General features: G+C 35.9%; 1 long non-coding RNA gene across 1 annotated transcript; it reads right to left on the reverse strand.

Annotated features, from left to right (window-relative positions):
- Nucleotides 1–5,586: 5,586 nt before the first annotated feature.
- LOC132902732 (uncharacterized) lies at nt 5,587–17,757 on the reverse strand. Its single transcript, XR_009657228.1, has 2 exons — nt 17,508–17,757; nt 5,587–6,973 (listed from the first exon to the last, which is right to left on the reverse strand). It is a non-coding gene; the product is annotated as an uncharacterized LOC132902732 (long non-coding RNA).
- Nucleotides 17,758–21,341: the final 3,584 nt, after the last annotated feature.

A 21,341-nucleotide genomic window follows, 5' to 3' on the forward strand; every position in this document is an offset into this window, starting at 1 on the left:
TTGGATTTAAATGCCGTCAGTCTGCGTCATCGTCATTCCTTTCATACAAAAAGTGTAAACTGTTTTGAAGGCGACGAACCGTGTAATTACTTCGCACATCACTAGGGTTCCGTAGCATTAATCGCAAATTGAAAATTTGTAATAGTAATCGTATTTTTAAGGAATATTTTCGGGCAAAAGGCTTTCTCCATGCCACGATTCCTGTACACTATTTGCACGTTGAAATCAGTTAGCCTGGACAACATACCTATGAGGTGCCATACATAGATAATCAAATATATTAAAAAATATATATTTAATGTATATATATAGTATATGTACTACATAATTCCTACTGCATCATATGTTTCGTTACAAAAGAGTATTTTGAGGTTAAGTTGGTTAGGTATTTAGGGTATAATAAGTAAGTTAAATTGTACAGAACCTTTATGTACTTGTGAAAGGTAACGCTTGGAGAATTATTTAAACATATAATAGAATACCATCTGAAACTCACTGTGTGGTCTTTTTGTATGATAGTCAAGGTCATTTTGAAAATTTGATGAAGCATGTTCAAAAAAATTATTACTCGCATGCATTGTTTCTAAATTAAAAGTATTGAAAACAATCATTAAAGCCTTTACAATTTAAAGTATTCCCTTATTTTCTCCAAAATCTCATCATCGAATCTTGTCATAATTATCATATACTTATAGATGATCAAGGGAATGCCTATTATTTTAAAAAAAATCATAAAATAACGGTATTTTATTAGCCTATCTAAGCGCGTAACAATAATTATTGAGAACTCTTTCGTTTTTAATTATAAAATTGATTTTTATCCACCTATCGATTAAACATAGGAAAATATGTAACAATTCTTAGTGACCAACTCAATTCAATCATCAATTCATATTCTTATTCTGTTCATGAGAGCAAAAATTTTATTGATGAGATTAAAATTGAAGATATAATTACATAAGGAATCATTGCCTTGAGATTGGACTTTGAACTTCTATATATGTAATAGACCGAAGTTATGACTAAGTTATACTTTTCTTACGTAGCGCGGCACTGCGTAGATATTGATTTTAAACCAACTTGAATAAAGGTGGAGGTTCTCAATTCGAACGCATGCTAGCAATCATGCCATTTATAAACGGACTTTGATACTTGTAGTAGACGTAATAAGACTTAAGTTATGTAGACGTCAATAAGTCATACGTTGTATCGAATTTTGATAATAAATCCATTCTATTCGCTTATTTGAACGCTTCCAGAGGAGCTTCCATATTTATCATTTTATTTTTGGCCTTTAAAAAATAGGTACCTATCGATGTTTTTATTATTGAGCTATCCAGTTTAACAGGAAAAAGAAAAACGTCCTATGACTGACACCTCTGTTTACCCCGCAAGAGATAGACAGAGGTGTCAGTAGACGTGTTAAGAGGAGAGTAAGTTTGTGTAACACATTTTGCGTTTAAAATTGGTTATGTCTTATACCTTGATGTATGCCAGCTGCTTCTGTCCCCGTGCAGATTGTAATATCAATCAAGCGAAAGGAAAATAAGCATCTTTTAGGCGATAAGCTAGTAATCTATGTTTCATATTTAAATGTCAATTTCATCATTAAGCCATACACACACCAGTTAAACGTGAACTTCTAGTCTTTTTGCCCAGATTTAGGTACTGTTGGCCCAGTCCATCCCGTAAAAAATTTAGACGTGATTATATATATGAATCTAAGCTACCTAATAGCTTTCTGAAGTAACACGGCAAACGACCTCCACACGTCTTTAAGATTTTAAGATGAAGATAATTATATTTTAGAGGAAGTTATACTATCCTATTTGGTGCTACATACATACATATGTATACTGTGCGAGGTATTCTTGTCGCATCAATCGTCACCACGGCGGGTGAACGATCGGTTAAAAAACTAAAAAAAAACAGACGAGACATCGAGACATTCAGCTATGCCAACACACATCGTAGATTCAAGTTCAAAGTATACAAGTATACCATAGATTAATTTTCGCCCGCGGTAGGTATTCTTTGTGTTTTATACTGTATGTATGCAAAATTTAATGGAGATCGGTTCATAAGTTTTTACGTGAAAGACGGACGAACAAACACACAATTACTTTTAAAATATTAGTATAGCTTATACTATTCTACAACCTGTAAATCTTATTAAATCTTCCACAGCTAAGCCTCGGGGAAATGGGTCGCTTTAATGACCTAAGGATTCTAAGGGTCCTCTATCCAACTCTTTCCTCAGTCCAGTCTTCAGTAACTTCCAACCAGTACCTTCAGGTACGAGATGAATGTGCCTATTCCCTTAGTCACCTATTACGACTTCCATGGGATAGAGACGCGGAGTGGTCTATCTGAAATACCGGGAACTTCACGGCACTAAATAAATATTATATTAACATTTAAGAATCCTAATAATAAAAAAAAACAGAAAACTAATTTTTCATTTTGACCCGGCCGGTGATCGAACCCGGGACATTGTGATTTACAGCCATCTTTACCGTTTTAGGTACAACAAACAGATACGCATTGAAGCTAATTATAGAACAATATTTTTTTCATCGTTCCTAATAATATCGCTATAAGTAAGTGAAACGTGTACTTAAATGAGATTTAAAAAGTAAAAGAAGTTCTAAAAGAAGCTTAGACGTGGGAGTAGAGCGGGATCCGGGAGAGGGGGAGGCAACTGAGGAATGCCTTATCTGCTTATTTTTAATCCTGGCTAAACCCTACACCTCTCTAGTAGAATTGAGTTAAAACCTAACTTATCTTTTCTCTTAACGTTATTAGTACGGATAGAATTGAACAGCAGTTATTTGAGACATTCGTAGATAAAATTTGTAGATAAACTAGTATTTTTTAAATATAAGGAATTAATTAAGCGGGGATTGATACAAGCGGAGAGAGTGTAGTCTCTGCCTATATTCTACAAAGAAACGCGTCAATGTGATACGGGACATAATTATATAGTTCAACATATGGTTCATTATACGAATCATCAATATTAATATATTAGGGTACTTAGTAAAAATCTAATGTCTGTAAATATTTTTTTTGCAGAAACTTGATACGCTCGGAGAAAAGAAGAGTAACAAAAACAAAAAATAAGTTTTTTTTTTTAAATTTCTTTTGTTTGTCTGGTACGTTATAATTCCGAAACTACCTGTATTCTCAGGTCGTTTACATTATAATTAGGAGAGTTGTCAAAAATTTGTTTTGTCAAGGTCGTTAAAGGAAAAATAAGTTATATTGAAAAATTACTTCAAGCCAATGCTTCTAAACTTGTAAACAAAGTTAAATGCAGTTTACTTGATACAGTTTACCGCCGAGCTTGCATGAAGAGAGTTATGAATGTGGATGAAGCGAAGGAAGTATGCAAAGATCGTGGCAAGTGGAAAGAGGTAGTCTCTGCCTACCCCTCCGGGAAAGAGGCGTGATGTTATGTATGTATGTACTTGATGGTAATGTGTGTTAACAATTTCCGTTTGATATCGTAACAATGTAATCACTATATAAAATTGTCCTGGGAAAAGGATACTGTAGTATCACTACGTACTTACATACTTTATGGCAAAGTCGCTTCCCGTGTCTATCCCTCTGTATGAATATTTGTATACTTAGATCATTAAAACTACACAACGGATTTTGATACAGTTTTTTTTAATAGATAGAGTGATTCAAGATAGATTTTTATATGTATGATATAAATGCTACCCGTGCGAAGCCGGGGTGGCTAGTTAACTATAAGTCTGTATGTAACTGTAACTGTAAGTTCTGGATTATCGTAGTTCGTATAGGTTACGCAAAAAGCGACCTACACGCGGGCGTAGCCGCGGGCAACAGCTGATTAAAAATAAGAACCAACCCAGTTACGTCAAAAAATAAACTCTGAAATAATGAACAAGATAATTCCTCGTAACCTATTTACATGTAAAGAGCAAAATCACTGAATTATGATTGGTTGCTATTTTTAATTTGCAGGCGTCGTTGAATCGATAACGCGAATGAAACAGCCAGTCCCAGACTGACTGATAATGATACAAATGTTCAAACTTTTCGAGTCATAAATGATATTTTTATATGTTTTGAAATTTGGTTTGTCCATAGTAAGGTGGGGTAAAGTCAAGTTTTCCATATAGATAGGTAGTTACTTCCACTTTTTCAAATCGCTATAGGTATATCCAAGCCGGGTGGGGTTTACTGCTCGAATCTGCTCATCTACCCTCTTATATATTTCAATTTAGGTCCCAAAATACTCTTTTCTTGCCTAAATAAATAAATAAATATATACGGGACAAATTACACAGATTGAGTTAGCCTCGAAGTAAGTTCGAGACTTGTATTACGAGATACTATCTCAACGATACTAAATTTTCTAATAAATACTTATATAGATAAACATCCCAGACCCAGGCCAATCAGAGAAGTTCGTTTCTCACCCTGGCCAGGATTCGAACACAGACAAGCGTACTACCGCTGCGCCACAGAGGCCGTTATAATCTTAGAGTAATTATAAATAATTATTATACAACCTACATTGCTATAATCCACTATATGCAGAAATTTTAGTTTACCTACTATAGCAAATTGAACAGCATTGTTCCTGATAAAAATGTAACTGTAAAAGCATGATAACGGATGTTTGCTATTATGCCGAATTGCCGTGCCGACGCCATCATGAAGCTATCAATGACGTTATGTAAAGTTTACACATACATATAGTCACGTCTATATCCCTTGCTGGGTAGACAGAACCAACAGTCTTGAAAAGACTCAAGGCTACGTTCAGCTGTATGGCTTTATGATAAAATTGCTATTCAAATAGTGACATGAATATCAAGTTTATAATTCTATCCTTTAGTCACCTTCTACGACATACATGGGGAAGATATGGAGTTTTTTTATTCTAAAGTACTGTAGTCACACGACCACAGCACTACACATGTAAAGTGTTCGAAAAGGTAATACTCGTATCGAAAAAGAATTTGATACAGAATAACATGTAAAACAGTTTCTTTAATTAGGTAGAATTACTGGAGTAGACAATACAACTTTCTCTTTTTGGCGGGTTCCCAGTTGCACCCTCTGTCATAAAGCCTCGGAGCCTGAGGTCCCCTTTAATGCTCTCTATCCACTTTTTCCGGACTACCGCGTCTTCAGTTCTAAAACCATCGGTACACATAATTATCGTCTTCCGAGAAGTAGTAGGTAATAAATACCTATGAAGATTTAAAAACCTTTAAATGAAATGTAGTCGGCAAAGTTAAATTAAGACACGCACTTGGACAGTTTCGAAAACTACTTTTAACGAGATAAGTTAATTCGTTATCATTGATTTATAGCATTTTATCAAAATTAAATCAACAGTAGTGTACTTACCTACATTTATGTGACTAATTAACTTTATGGTGATCTGAAAAATTAAACGTTATAAATTATCTAGACGTTGAAAACAGGAAACGTATTTGAAAAGATAAATGTGTCCAATTTTCCCGAGTTTACCTGTGATAAGAAAATTACATAAGATGTGTGTTATATTTATCTCTGTACTCATTAAAATAAAACATTACATGAAACAATAATTTTGTAATCGATACTCAACAATATACACTTTATTTATATTTATCAGACATTTATTATATTTACAAATAAATCTTTGGGTACTCATATCGTTCAACGACTTGTCTGGAGACAACTATCAAATGATGAGATTGTACAAACAATACAAGTACTTAATACAAAATAAACAAATTAAAATAATACCTTTTATTAGCTTACAAATACGTATTAATTTTTTACAATAACATTTTAATAGTAAGTATATTTTGTACATTCGACTACATAACAATATGAAATATGTATCTGTACAGTAATATCACATTTTTAAGCTCTTTATTTTTTTTTTGTTAACACATTATTATCCATTCGTTCTTAATAATATAATTAGTTAATAACAGTAAGTACTCGTACTTATTTTTCTAAGCTAGTAGCTAGTACTGATAAGTTTTTAAATTTGAATTATTAAGGACAAGTCTGGTTTTTACTTAAAATTTATATTTCTAGTTGGATTAGCTAAAAAAATTATAAGAAGACGAGATCCGTGATTTTATTTGTTTTTAAGTAGAAAATACAACACGTCATTGAAAATATTCTAAATATTGATAATTGTAAAAAAGGGATTAGAAGACCTATGGAGAGATCGATGAACTGTCACTGTAAGGAATAAAAGTGCGTAAAACGGGGGATTCCCGAAAAGGATATATGATAATATATTACTAACAAGGACCAAATTTGGCATGTCTTAAAAAAGGGAGATGTTAGGAGTACCTGTAATTGTCGATTATGCATGAAAAGAGTAATGCGAAGGAAGCGGGAGAGGTCTGTAAGGATCGTAGGAGTAGCAAATGGAAATCCATAATGTCTGCCATCCCCATTGCACATACATATCATCTCGTCTGTATATGTATGTAGTTATATGTCTATCCCCTCCCATAATTATGTATCTAACATAAGATTGGGAAAATTATATTTTATATATTTTTTATTTCATAGGTACATGATAACAAACGTTTAAAAATATAAATAGTTATCGAAGTAGTTTAGTTAACATTTTTGGCCTATACCTGACTGTTATTAACTTTACAATGAACCGATTTGCGATTTCATTAACTTTCATCTAACTTTAGCAACATTCGAATTAACTAAGTATTATATTCATCAGACCATTTTTAATTAAACTTTCATCCCGCTAGCTTTCCGCCAACATTATTGGTTTTCCTGAACTAGAAACAGTGTTGTACAAATGGAAGAACAAATACAATAATAATCCTACACACACTATGAAGAAAACTATGCAGAAGCAGACGACGCACTCAGAGAGATAAATTTTGCAGCGTTCCGTGCGACTCAGCCTCGCTTCGGGGATGTCCACGCTGGAGTACGACCACATCTTGCGTTCCTGAAAAAGAAAATAAATTGAAAACACGTACATATGTATTATTGATGCCTCTGTCACTTATGGGGTGGACGGATCCAACAGTCTCAAAAAGACTTAAAGGCCACGTGTAATTGGAATGACTTAATGATGGAATTGAAATTCAAATAGTGACAGGTTGAGGCCCATCGCCTACAAGAAGGATCCTAAGTTTATTAGCCACTTTAGTTGCCTTTTACGGCATCCATTGGAAACAAATAGTGGTCCTATTCTAAAGTACTTTTACTATTTCTCGGTTCGGGAACTACATGGCATAAAAAGAGAAAGCCAAAGAATTTTTATTTTTTATTTTTGAACGATCTTTGGTTTTTAACTTGGGATTTATCAACGGTGATGGGCTAGTAAACTGTCACGATTTGAATTTCATACATACATACATAAAATCACGCCTCTTTCCCGGAGGGGTAGGCAGAGACTACCTCTTTCCACTTGCCACGATCTCTGCATACTTCTTTCGCTTCGTCCACATTCATAACTCTCTTCATACAAGCTCGGCGGTTTCGGGTACTTTTGACCTGACCCTTTACCAGGACGTCCTTAATTTGATCAAGATACGTTCGTCTAGGTCTTCCCACTCCGACCTTTCCCTCCACACTCTCCTTGTATATCTGCTTAGTCAACCTGCTTTCATTCATCCTCTCCACATGACCGAACCATCTTAACATACCCTTTTCTATTCCTGTAACTACATCTTCTTTCACATCACAACATTCCCTTATCACGCTGTTCCTTATCCTGTCACTCAATTTCACACCCATCATACTCCTTAACGCTCTCATTTCCACTGCATTTATTCTGCTTTCATGCTTCTTTTGCCATACTCAACTTTCACTCCCATACATTAATGTCGGGACCAACACGCCCCTGTGCACAGCCAGTGGAGCCTTTTTGGATAGTTTCTGACTGCTCATAAAGGCATGCAAAGCTCCATTCACCATGTTCCCCGCGTTCACTCTCCTTTCAATATCACTATCATACTTGCCATCTGATGTAAACTTTGATCCTAGATATACAAACTCTTTCACTTGCTCCACTTTTTCTCCTCCAATCAAAATATTACACAACAATTACATTTCTTTCTCCATTTCAAAAACCAGTGTTTTAGTTTTACTTACGTTCACTTTCATTCCTTTCTCTTTTAAAGCTTCATGCATACAGTTTACCATCTCCTGTAACTCCTCCGCTGATGACGCCAGTATAACCTGATCGTCGGCATAGAGCAGACATTTGACGAGTAACTCATTCATCCTTAATCCACTTTTAGACTCTTTCAAATCTGTCAAACAGCTATCCATAAATAGGTTGAACAGCCACGGTGACGCAACACATCCTTGCCTAACGCCTTTCTCAATCTTAAACCACTCAGTGTGCGCTCCGTTTATCCTGACACAAGCACTCGAATCCTCATATAAGGATTTCAGTGCTCGTATTAAGAGACTGCTCACCCCATGCATAGAAAGTGCTGACCACAATTCATTCCTCTCAACTCTGTCATAGGCCTTTTCCAGATCTACGAATGTGCAATAGACTTTTTGACTCTTGGCCAAAAACTTTTCGGCTATGCACCGCAAGGAAAAGACCTGATCAGTACATCCCATTCCCTTTCGAAATCCCGCTTGAGCATCCCATATTTTGTCATCAGTTTCATTCCTGACTCTATTAATCAATACCTTAGCATACAATTTGCCGACGACGCTAAGCAGGCTTATACCACGATAATTTTTGCAGTCCAGCTGTGACCCTTTTCCTTTGTAAAGTGGCACGATAACAGCCTTACACCAATCTTTTGGTACTCGGCCGCTTCTCCAACACAAATTGAAAAGGCAGTACAACTGACTAGCTACTACGCCTTTTCCTGCTTTAAGCATCTCGACCGACACTCTATCACACCCAGCAGCCTTTCCCGCTTTCATACTCTTAAGTGCTTCCACAATTTCGAACATTTCAATTTCGCCTTCCATCTCATTCTCTTTTTCTTCGCTATAGCAGAAATCTTTCTTATTTCCTTCCTTTTTTTCAAATAAACTTTCAAAATAGTCCTTCCATATCTTTAGTACACATTCTTCTCCTTTCACAACGCTACCATCCTGGCATCTGATCCTAGTCAGCTCTCTGGTTATAGTATTTCCTCGGGCTGACCTTACGGATTTCCAGAATACTTTCAGATTTGACTGAAAGTCTTCTGATAGCCTTTTATCAAAATCCTCTTTATACTCTTCTTTCTTTCTAATCACAGCTTTCTTTACCAAATCTTTCATTTTCTTATATTCCTTACGTGCTTCATTCACATCTTCATCTATAACCTCTTGCATTCTTAAGTTAGCTTTTGCTGCTAACAAATCCAGCCATGCTTTCTTCTTTAATCGCACAAGTTCTTGCACATCTTTACTCATCCACGCATTTTTGTGATTTTTTCCTTTCCTTCTTCTACTTACACCACACACTTCAACAGCTACTTTCACAATTCTTTCTTTAAATTCCTTCCATCCATCTTCAATATCGCTCATTTCCTCTAAATCTTCAAATTCATCCTTCAGTCTATAAATATACTTCTTACCTACATCCATATCTTGCAAATTTTCTACTTTTACTCTTTCCAAAGCGCTGGTTTGCTCCCTTACCTTTGAATTTCAATTCCATCAATAAGCCATACAACCGAACGTGGCCTCACTCTTTTGAACAATGTTGGCACTGTCTACTCCGTAAGAGATAAGGACTTGTTTCCATGTATTTAAATCTTAAATATGAAAAGAGCTGCCTATTATGGGTACAATTTTTCGTCTAATTTAATATGCAGTTGTAAGTAACGCAGGCAGACTAAGTCGTGGGTGACTAAGAGAGGATGTCTATGGAAATGTATGATAAAACACTTCATGTTGTATAGATTTGATGTAAGATTCAAGGTAAGATTGAGGTATTTTACCCTAAAATTGACACGCAATAAAAGGTACATACATACATACATACATAAAATCACGCCTCTTTCCCGGAGGGGTAGGCAGAGACTACCTCTTTCCACTTGCCACGATCTCTGCATACTTTTTTCGCTTCGTCCACATTCATAACTCTCTTCATACAAGCTCGGCGGTTTCGGGTACTTTTGACCTGACCCTTTACCAGGACGTCCTTAATTTGATCAAGATACGTTCGTCTAGGTCTTCCCACTCCGACCTTTCCCTCCACACTCTCCTTGTATATCTGCTTAGTCAACCTGCTTTCATTCATCCTCTCCACATGACCGAACCATCTTAACATACCCTTTTCTATTCCTGTAACTACATCTTCTTTCACATCACAACATTCCCTTATCACGCTGTTCCTTATCCTGTCACTCAATTTCACACCCATCATACTCCTTAACGCTCTCATTTCCACTGCATTTATTCTGCTTTCATGCTTCTTTTGCCATACCCAACTTTCACTCCCATACATTAATGTCGGGACCAACACGCCCCTGTGCACAGCCAGTCGAGCCTTTTTGGATAGTTTCTGACTGCTCATAAAGGCATGCAAAGCTCCATTCACCATGTTCCCCGCGTTCACTCTCCTTTCAATATCACTATCATACTTGCCATCTGATGTAAACTTTGATCCTAGATATACAAACTCTTTCACTTGCTCCACTTTTTCTCCTCCAATCAAAATATTACATGCTGTCATTTCTTTCTCCATTTCAAAAACCAGTGTTTTAGTTTTACTTACGTTCACTTTCATTCCCTTCTCCTTTAAAGCCTCATGCATACAGTTTACCATCTCCTGTAACTCCTCCGCTGATGACGCCAGTATAACCTGATCGTCGGCATAGAGCAGACATTTGACGAGTAACTCATTCATCCTTAATCCACTTTTAGACTCTTTCAAATCTGTCAAACAGCTATCCATAAATAGGTTGAACAGCCACGGTGACGCAACACATCCTTGCCTAACGCCTTTCTCAATCTTAAACCACTCAGTGTGCGCTCCGTTTATCCTGACACAAGCACTCGAATCCTCATATAAGGATTTCAGTGCTCGTATTAAGAGACTGCTCACCCCATGCATAGAAAGTGCTGACCACAATTCATTCCTCTCAACTCTGTCATAGGCCTTTTCCAGATCTACGAATGTGCAATAGACTTTTTGACTCTTGGCCAAAAACTTTTCGGCTATGCACCGCAAGGAAAAGACCTGATCAGTACATCCCATTCCCTTTCGAAATCCCGCTTGAGCATCCCATATTTTGTCATCAGTTTCATTCCTGACTCTATTAATCAATACCTTAGCATACAATTTGCCGACGACGCTAAGCAGGCTTATACCACGATAATTTTTGCAGTCCAGCTGTGACCCTTTTCCTTTGTAAAGTGGCACGATAACAGCCTTACACCAATCTTTTGGTACTCGGCCGCTTCTCCAACACAAATTGAAAAGGCAGTACAACTGACTAGCTACTACGCCTTTTCCTGCTTTAAGCATCTCGACCGACACTCTATCACACCCAGCAGCCTTTCCCGCTTTCATACTCTTAAGTGCTTCCACAATTTCGAACATTTCAATTTCGCCTTCCATCTCATTCTCTTTTTCTTCGCTATAGCAGAAATCTTTCTTATTTCCTTCCTTTTTTTCAAATAAACTTTCAAAATAGTCCTTCCATATCTTTAGTACACATTCTTCTCCTTTCACAACGCTACCATCCTGGCATCTGATCCTAGTCAGCTCTCTGGTTATAGTATTTCCTCGGGCTGACCTTACGGATTTCCAGAATACTTTCAGATTTGACTGAAAGTCTTCTGATAGCCTTTTATCAAAATCCTCTTTATACTCTTCTTTCTTTCTAATCACAGCTTTCTTAACCAAATCTTTCATTTTCTTATATTCCTTACGTGCCTCATTCACATCTTCATCTATAACCTCTTGCATACTTAAGTTAGCTTTTGCTGCTAACAAATCCAGCCATGCTTTCTTCTTTAATCGCACAAGTTCTTGCACATCTTTACTCATCCACGCATTTTTGTGATTTTTTCCTTTCCTTCTTCTACTTACACCACACACTTCAACAGCTACTTTCACAATTCTTTCTTTAAATTCCTTCCATCCATCTTCAATATCGCTCATTTCATCTAAATCTTCAAATTCATCCTTCAGTCTATTAATATACTTCTTACCTACATCCATATCTTGCAAATTTTCTACTTTTACTCTTTCCAAAGCGCTGGTTTGCTCCCTTACCCTGTGCCGCCAGCGATTGAAGATACCCCTTATCCGGGATATCACCAGTAAATGGTCCGAGTCAATGCCAGCACCGCGATATGCACGGGTATCCAGCACTTTGTTCTTCAATCTTTCATCTACAATCACAAAGTCTATCATACTTTTTAAAATACCTTCCACTCTTGTGTAGGTGTGGATCTCTTTATGTTGAAACATTGAGTTCGACACAAAAAGATCCCACTCTAGACAAATTTCTAATACACTTCTTCCATTATCATTCACCTTTTCGTCACCAAACGCACCAAGCACCTTTTCATATCCATCACGCTTTACACCCACCCATCCATTAAAATCACCTAACATAATAATCTTCTCATTTGGCTTGGTAACTTTCAATACTTCTCTTACACTATTCCAGAACTCCTCGTTTTCGCTTTTTGCTGATGTTGTACCCCTCGAACCCACATCCCAAGGTGCATAAACACCTAGAACGAAGATCCGAGTGATTCCAACTTTCAGCCTAATCCATAGAAGACGAGGGCTGACACACTCATACTCATTCACGCACTCAGCCATTCGTGCAGAAAGAATTAGACCGACCCCTTGACAGCCTCGGCTGGTACTGGAAATTCCAGACCAATACGCCGTGTAAGGGCCGTGCTGCGTCGCGTCGCATCCTTTCCGCTTCGTTTCATTCACGCACAACACATCCAAACGTCTTTCATCCATCATCTGGCATACTTCCTCAATCTTATCCTTTATTCCTCCTCTTACATTCATCGTCGCAAAGCGGCTTTCAGCAGACCGCATACCGCTCCCGCCGGGAACGAGACGTGATGGGGTGCGGACACCATCGCCGCCATTTATATGCTTTTTAAGGTTAAATAAAAGGTAATTAAAATAATTCAGGTAGGTACAAAAAAGATACTATTTCTGGGTCACGCAATCTTATCGGCGCGGGAATTACCGCATTTATTTTAGGCGTCATTATTTTTAATTTATTTTTTAATTCTAAACTAGTTGATTTGAGTAGTTTGCATGATTTCATGTTCAATTTATGTCCGGTATTGACAGTGGCGATGATCCTTTACGAGTACCTTATTATTTAAGTAAAAAGGTTGGCTGGAAGAGACTGCTTAGCGATATATTGTGAATATTTTGAGCAAAGGGGGACTCCCTTTGCTCAAAATATTCACAATGTATGTTTCTACTAAATATGTATTTTTTATGGGCTATAAAGAAAATTTGTATTGTATTGTAGAATAACCAAAAATTTTGTAGTTAGCAATTCTGGTTTGCGAGTTTAGAAAAACATTAGAAAAAATCAGAATTATTCTATAGATACTAGATACCTACGCCATTCAAATAAATTTAGGAAGCAGTTTATAATTTTATCCATGAACACACAGTTTCATGTATTATTTTGTAATGTTATATAGGTATAAACAATTGTAGACTCGTGATAAAACCACTTACAATAATAATCGTGTACTTAGTATCTACGCTGGGTTATTGTCCTTTGATGATGTCACGATTTTGATTTACGAGTAATTTATCAGTAGCTCAAAAGGTTCAAACAGAGCAAACAGTCTCAAAAGACTAAAGGGCCACGTTCAGCTGTATGGCTTAATAATGAAATTGAGATTGAAATAGTGACAGGTTGCTAGCCCAACACCTAAAAAATCCTAAGTTTTTAGCCTATCCCTTCATCAAACCGAAACTCATCCATATTAGATCATACTAACACATTCAGTTGTCTTAATGTGCAAGTTTCTTAATGATGTTCTTCCTTATCGTAAGATGAAGGTATTAAGTAAAAAAATATTGTCAGTTCTAGGAACGTACAGCCAATCATTGAGTGCGGGGTCATTGAAACATGTTGTCGTAGAATACAACAAAAACATTAATAAGAAGGTGAGCGTACAATCACCGAATAGAGTTTAATTTCACGGTGTATAAAAATAACAAACAATAACACCTGACATAGGTATGCTATCCATTGGATGGAATCACAGACATGCAAAGATAAGATGAGAGATAATGTATTTTCCATACATACAATCACGTCTTCATCCCTTACGGGGTAGAAAGAGCCAACTGTCTTTTCAAAACTGTAAGGCCACGTACAGCTGTATCGCTTAAGGAAGGAATTGAGACGTAGAATAAAGGCGGACACAGTGTGGCAAAAAAATGAAGTATCGTAATGGCGGCTTTGTAGGCATGTGTGAGTGACAATACTTGCCATTTTGTGAGATAATCTATGACGCATCTATGACGTAGTGGCGACCGAATGTCACACTGTTGGTGAGAGTGTGTGCGTGAGGTGTGTATACATACAATTAGCATACTTTTGGTGCTTCATTTTGCCGTTTGGTTACACTCAGTTTATCTTTTTTTTCTACGTCAATGTGAGATTAAAATAGTGTATGAATGTATCTTTTCTTTCGCAGAATCCCCTTATAAATTTCCCATTAGATCTTTTGATTAAATAGCGCATTTCTGTGTAAATGCAAAGCTTAATTAGTTCAGTGGAAACTAACAATTCACTAAAACTCTGATAATCCGGTCGGCCGCCATTTGCAAATGAAAACGAGTGATTCGGACAGTAGGTAGTCTATAATCCCAACTAAGCCTTCATTTTTAATCTGTAGTGGAAAATACGTCTGTATACTTAAAATATAAATGTGAAATTCTGTCTGTCCGTCTGTCACTCCTTAACCGATTGGACTGATTTTGTTGAAATTTTACTTATTTATTTACGAAGAACCACTTAAACTCATAATAATGATAAATACAAGAAGCAATATAACATAGGTCCCACTTATTCCTAAAGAAATATCTTTCAGCAAAATTTGCAAAGCAAACCTCCATTTTTCTTAAAACTTCCAATAAATTGTAAAAGCTAGTAACTAACTTTTATGTTAAAGAGATTTAAGTGAGATTTTAGTTTTGTAGCTACGTATGACTATTATGCTTTATCGTTAAAAAAAAAAAGTGGAGAGAAAATAAACAAATAAACAAATTTTTAATTTAGTGCTTTATCGTAACTTTGTGGAAAATATGCTTTTCTCATAATATATTATGTTGTAAGCTGTTATTTTCTTTTATCTCGAACTAGCAAACTAACTTTTGCTATTAATATTAAAAGGAATAATGTTTTTGCTTATTATCTGTAAAAAGAAAACCATATAGATATCATTACTGTTATTAAATAGAAAAGTGTGTTTGTTTGTTACTACATCACGCTATATCCTTTTGACAAATCTTCACATAGATTACACTGCAAAAGGACATAAAATGCCTTTCATCCCGAAAAAAAAACACCTACTTTTCCCGTATAATGTACGATAATGGCAGAGAGGAAAGCCGCGGGCGAAAGCTCATAGAGAAATAATATACTATGTCAGACACACACATATAACTGAATCAGGAATAACCATTACAAAATAGCTGTAAATTTCTATCGAGTTTTGCAGTCTGAAATCTACTTCAGTGCAACAAGCCCTGTACAAAGGTGGTACCGATCAAGGGCTTCAGGTACTTAATCAATGATTCGCTGTACATTGCCGTCTGCTTTGAGGCGAAAGCAGTGGAGCTCAAAGCGGCCACTCCAGGGATATTACGCAGGGATAATGGACGATTTTAGTTGGTTTCAACTGATGCGGTGTTGAAACCAAGGCACAGAATTATTATAAAGCCCGATAAGTGAAAACCAGTTTTCCTTGATCTTTGGGGAGGCGTCTGAGTTTGGCGGGAAGATGCGACGGCCATTTTGAATGTGGGCGAAGTGTGGCAGCATTGATTGCAGTTGAAATTTGAAACAGTTTGTGATGCATCCTATTAATATTATAAATGCGAAAGGTTGTGAGTATGTATGGATGTTTGTAACTCTTTCACGCAAAAACTACTTAACCGATTACGATGAAGTTTGGTATGTAGGTAGCTGAAGACCCAGAATAACATATAGGCTACTTTTTATCTCGGAGTTTCCGCGGGATGGTAGGGTTTCCATGCGGACGAAGTCGTGGGCGGCATCTAGTTCATAATAAATAAGGTTAATCGTGTTGTTTTGGCAAGGAAGATAGTAGGTACTATCAGTCTTTTCAAGACTTTTGACTCTGTCTACCCCGCAAGGGATGTAGACGTGATTATATGTATGATTATAACACGAAAGGTGATGTGTATGTTTTCTAATCGGCTCGCTATACATACCTTATATAATAAAATATACTTAATAAAATAAAAAAATATAATAAAAAAATCTTCAAAGTTAATAAAAATAATAAAAAAATCTTCAAAGTTTAGACAACTAAATTCAGTAAAATATTGTTTAGTAATAAAATTGTCTACCATCTTAATTATTTTTCTACTACTATCTCATTAGGTCTGAAGGCTTTATTTTTCAAAAGATATCGATAACTAGCACTAATTAGCGTGCTCTAAATTAATGGCAGGTTTTGTGTCCATGACCACTCATTCAAGCGTGGTTAGGTCACAAGTGTGTACTACTGTTTATACTCCGAATGATGTAATAAGTGTAAACCGACAGCAAAATAATGAGTACAGAATAAAATAGCTTATTATGCAGTATATTATGTCGCTGCAAGCGGTACTATACTATTTCAAGGCACTATGTCGGAATTTATCACCAAAAATGTATCCACCTGCAAACACCTATATGTTTACACACATTTTGTGATAAAATATTGTTGACTTTAAGTTTCATTTGAGTAAAAATCGCTACATCATCCACTTTAACCAAGTCGAACTGAGATGATGTAGAAGCTATTATTCTGGAGATAGGGAATAAAGTCAACCTAAAAATAGATCGGAATAGGGATGAAAATGCCATTTATTTTGCTTGATAATTTTTGCGATTAACATTTCGCTGTTACAAATTCAGTTGCTTGAATGTGCAGACCTACAACGTTTCCTTTCACTCGTTGGAGGTTTTTTATTGACAAGAAACCTTTTTAAGGAAAATGAAGGTAGTTTGATTATGGAGTGGACCCCAGGCTAGCAAGCGTTACCGTAAAGGATGTAACTGTTACTAAATTATCTGTGAACCGGGATGACACTTAGATATCGATGGTATAAAAGATACATAATAAAAAATTCTAACATCCGTACCGCCAATGCATCAAGGTTTTCCACAGCCCAACGTGCCCAAACCACGTTTCAATTCGCCGTAAATCGTAAAACTTCACGGTTGTCAAACTAACACACGTGAAACGGAACACGCCGCAGCGAATCAATTTCCAATTTTTGAAATCCGGAAAAATCATGGAAAAATATGTTAACAACGCACCGTATCTGCGTCAGCGTTTTTCCTTTGTCACTTTTCACGTTGTCACATCACTAATTCCCATTTTATCAGGTGATAATAAAATGTATGTTTGCCATTTACATTATGGATTGTTAGTCGTACCGTCACGATTTAAAGTTGTTATACAAATTATATCAGACGCGACTGTACGCCGCCAGAGTTAGTAAACTAATGTAGTGAGTATTGAAAATGGAAGAATACAATGGGCGCGACAGGCGCGTGCGCAGCCTAATAAAATGTACTTTTTTATTGATTCAAAATATTCGCAAAAATGACGATTTGTTTCCTAAGATGAGTTGTAGAATTTATTCTTTTTTATTGGATTGCCAATCGATTTTAAATCTGATGTATTTATAACCAACAAATGATAGGCCATTAATTCGACATGACGATTTTTGAAAACTATAGAAGAAGAAAAAATAATGGAAAAGAGAGAGACCAAGAATAAAATATTTTGATCAGACAAAGCAAAAACTTAACGTTACAACATACCAACAGATTAAAAAAAAGTAACAAAGAAAAGAAATGCCTGGAGTACGCTTCACTTAACTCCACAGACAAAAGTTAGAAAATTTAAGAAGAAAGACATGTATTTTTTTAATACATGTCTTTCAATTGCAAACTTATTTTCAATTGCGTTATTTATCATAAAAAATTCAAATAAGTGATGACATAATGTATTAACAAGATTTCATTTATCAGTCAGTATCGTTTCGTTTGTTTTAATATCATTATTTTAGTACGAGTTACTCCAGGCTTATTCCAGGCTTACTCCGGGCTCCTCTCCAGAGTAGTGCGGGCCTATAGCCAAGAAGAAGACGTTTCGCTATAGAAGTGCCCAAATTACAATAAATCTGAATAGGTGAATGTTTTCTTGCCTGTACCTATTGTACTTGTAATTTATCAGATAGTGAGCGCTATATGTTTTATTACCTTTTATAGCGGCAAGATTCATGGTACATTCATATATAATCGAAAGATTCCTAACGATTACGTGCCAAGATTATCGGTTATGTTAACAGAACATTTGATCCTATTAATGTAATACTAATTCGTGAATAATTTTTTCTAAACTTTTCATCAATGTTATTTACTGTTTTATAAAAAATAAATATCATATCACTAGGAAATACTAAGTAATAACAAAGATTGAATTAGCCTCAATCAATTTTGTGGTGCTCACTAACTCTTCGATATTTGCATAATACGAGTATGATGAATACAGCAATAGAATTTCACTTTATAAATAATAAAATAAAATTTTAGGCCGACCTAAAACATAACTTAAGTAGAGTTAAGATAATTAATCTTATATTATTTAATTATTAAAAAAAATCTAAATTATATACTAAAAAAAATCGATGAATTTACTCTTCGATCAAGTTTTAATATTTGATCGAAGTAAAAACTTATATAAACATCTACCAATATAATCTAGATGAAGGTCACTATTCTACTACCACCCACGGCTTTATCAACCTTCCTGTTTGTTATGCGAGCCGAACCATGAGATCGATCTCACGTTTGCTTTTCAAGTCGCCTCTGCCTCTGTACAAATTTCTCCTCTTCATTTCCATAGTTACAATTAAGACAACCAGTTATTTATAACACAGGAATTTAAGAGATCTTTCCTCTCGACAAATGTTTTTGTTAACAAAACAACTCCGCTTTGTTATTTAATAGAGCTTAAATTAAATTCTCTCCATAGCTCGGATTTACGGCAAACAATTTAAAAGAGATAAAAATTCAGCAAACAGAAGTTAAAAAGTAAAAGGTTAAAGAGGTAACCCAGTGTAGTTCAGATAAACCTTTCAACAGTAGTCGTTTCGTTTTGGGAATTTTTACTCCCAACACGAAGGTAGCGTGTTATAAGTTTAACATGTTTGTTCTTCCTATGACAACGAGCGGATTTAAGTATCCATTTGCACATTTATATGGCATAAGTTGTGGTGTCATTATTATTTCGGGTTGTCTGTGAGACGGAAATCAGGGAGGGAAGTGCTTAGATATTTGTTATACTTATCTACGAAATTCCTGAATAAGCGTTAATTTTCATCGTTGGTATAAAAAAACTCAGGCAGATTTTACTTGCATTCCAGGAGTCGGGAGATTTTTTTTACCCTTTTCCGGGGGAGCCTTGGTAACCGTTGAAAAATGAATGGTAGAATTTTATTAGATATATTTTTACTTTCTTTTCAAGTAACACAGGAACTAATAATTGAAAAGCAAAGAATATGATTCCGTGAAAACCTATTTCCGAGACGCTGAGAAAATTCTAGTTCAATAAATTCCGTACTTCAAAAGTCTTATTGGTGGGAATAAATGAAAAACAAAGTATGGCGTTGGAGTGATGTTTTTTCGAGACTAGTTGTTTTCCGCGACTTCGTAGGTCTCTTACGAAGTAGAATTAGGTATTTAATATCATGCGGTGTTACGTCAGTATCACTTACCAGAATAAATTGTAAGCAGCATTGCCCAGGCTATACTACCAAAATTATTTCATAAAATTTGCACAGTTATTAGCGAGCGTTGCTTTTTAATAAAGTGTAACAAACTATAATATCTGGGGACACGGGAGTGACCTCGCTAAGAAGAACCAACTGAGGCGTAAGGACAATCCTACCTTCACTAGAAAATTTTGCCGTTTCTTAGAATTCCGTACCTTAAAGGTAAAAACGGGCCCCTTTTACTAAGCCTTCGTCATCTGTCCATTTGTCTGTCACCAGGCAGTATCTCATAAACCGTGAAAGCTTGAATACTACTACTACGGAATATTTACTTGTATATAGGATCACATTTCAAAATAAATAAATAAAAAAAACAATAAATTTCTCTCAACATTAGTCGTTTCGTATTCGTATCTATTCTCTCATACTAAAAATGTATTTTTAAGCATTTTTGGATCGATTTTAATAAACATGCAATAAACGTGATAATGGTACGGAACCTATCGTCGCACACATTCTCTTTTTTACTAGTATTGCTCAATCCCCCTAAGTATGTCTTTGTTTTTTTAGTTTATTCGATGTACATTACGATGGCAATGATGTAAATTACCCCCACTAGGGTTTTGGTTTATATCAAACAGACACTATGCACGTGTTAAAAGTTCTCTGTCTACACCTCCGGGAAAAAGACGTGACTATTTGTATGTACAGTTAACCACTCTTTTGTCCAGCGGTATAAAGCACGTTCACGTTTACAGAGTTTAATTAAAATTTTTAATGAACTGCTCGATCAATAGTTATTTGACCAGATTTCTGGCTTCAATTACACGGGGAGCTTCCGGCTGTGTTGCGGTGGCTACACGAACAAACAGCACCGATGGTTATTTTATTATAGATGCGGCAGGTGTGACAATAAATGCATACATATATGTAATCACGTCTTTATCGCCAACAGTCTTCAAAAGACTAAAAGGCAACTTAAAGCTGTGTGGCTTAGTAATGGAATTGAGATTCAAATTGACATATTTCTAGCTTATCACTGAAAAGAAAATTCTAAGTTTATAAGCCTTTCCTTTGATTGACTTTTACATCTGCAAGGGAAGAGCAGCAGCTGGCACACGCCATGTTTTTTCTTTGCTACCAGCTATCAAAGTGTCAATATGTGCATCTTTACCACTCTAGAGACGAGCCCGGGGTATGCCTATTACCAAAGTTCCTGGCTTGGGTGAGTTAGGTTTTTACACGAAAAGACTACCATCTGATCTCAGCCACCTTTGCAGGGGAACCTACCCCGTACTGAATGATCATGCTGTCATATCCAGTTGCCAAAAGGTTTCTTCACGTGAGAGCATCTGTTAGTATTAAAACA

The sequence above is a fragment of the Amyelois transitella genome, chromosome 17 (assembly GCF_032362555.1).
Source record: "Amyelois transitella isolate CPQ chromosome 17, ilAmyTran1.1, whole genome shotgun sequence".
NCBI classification, from domain to species: Eukaryota; Metazoa; Arthropoda; class Insecta; order Lepidoptera; family Pyralidae; genus Amyelois; species Amyelois transitella.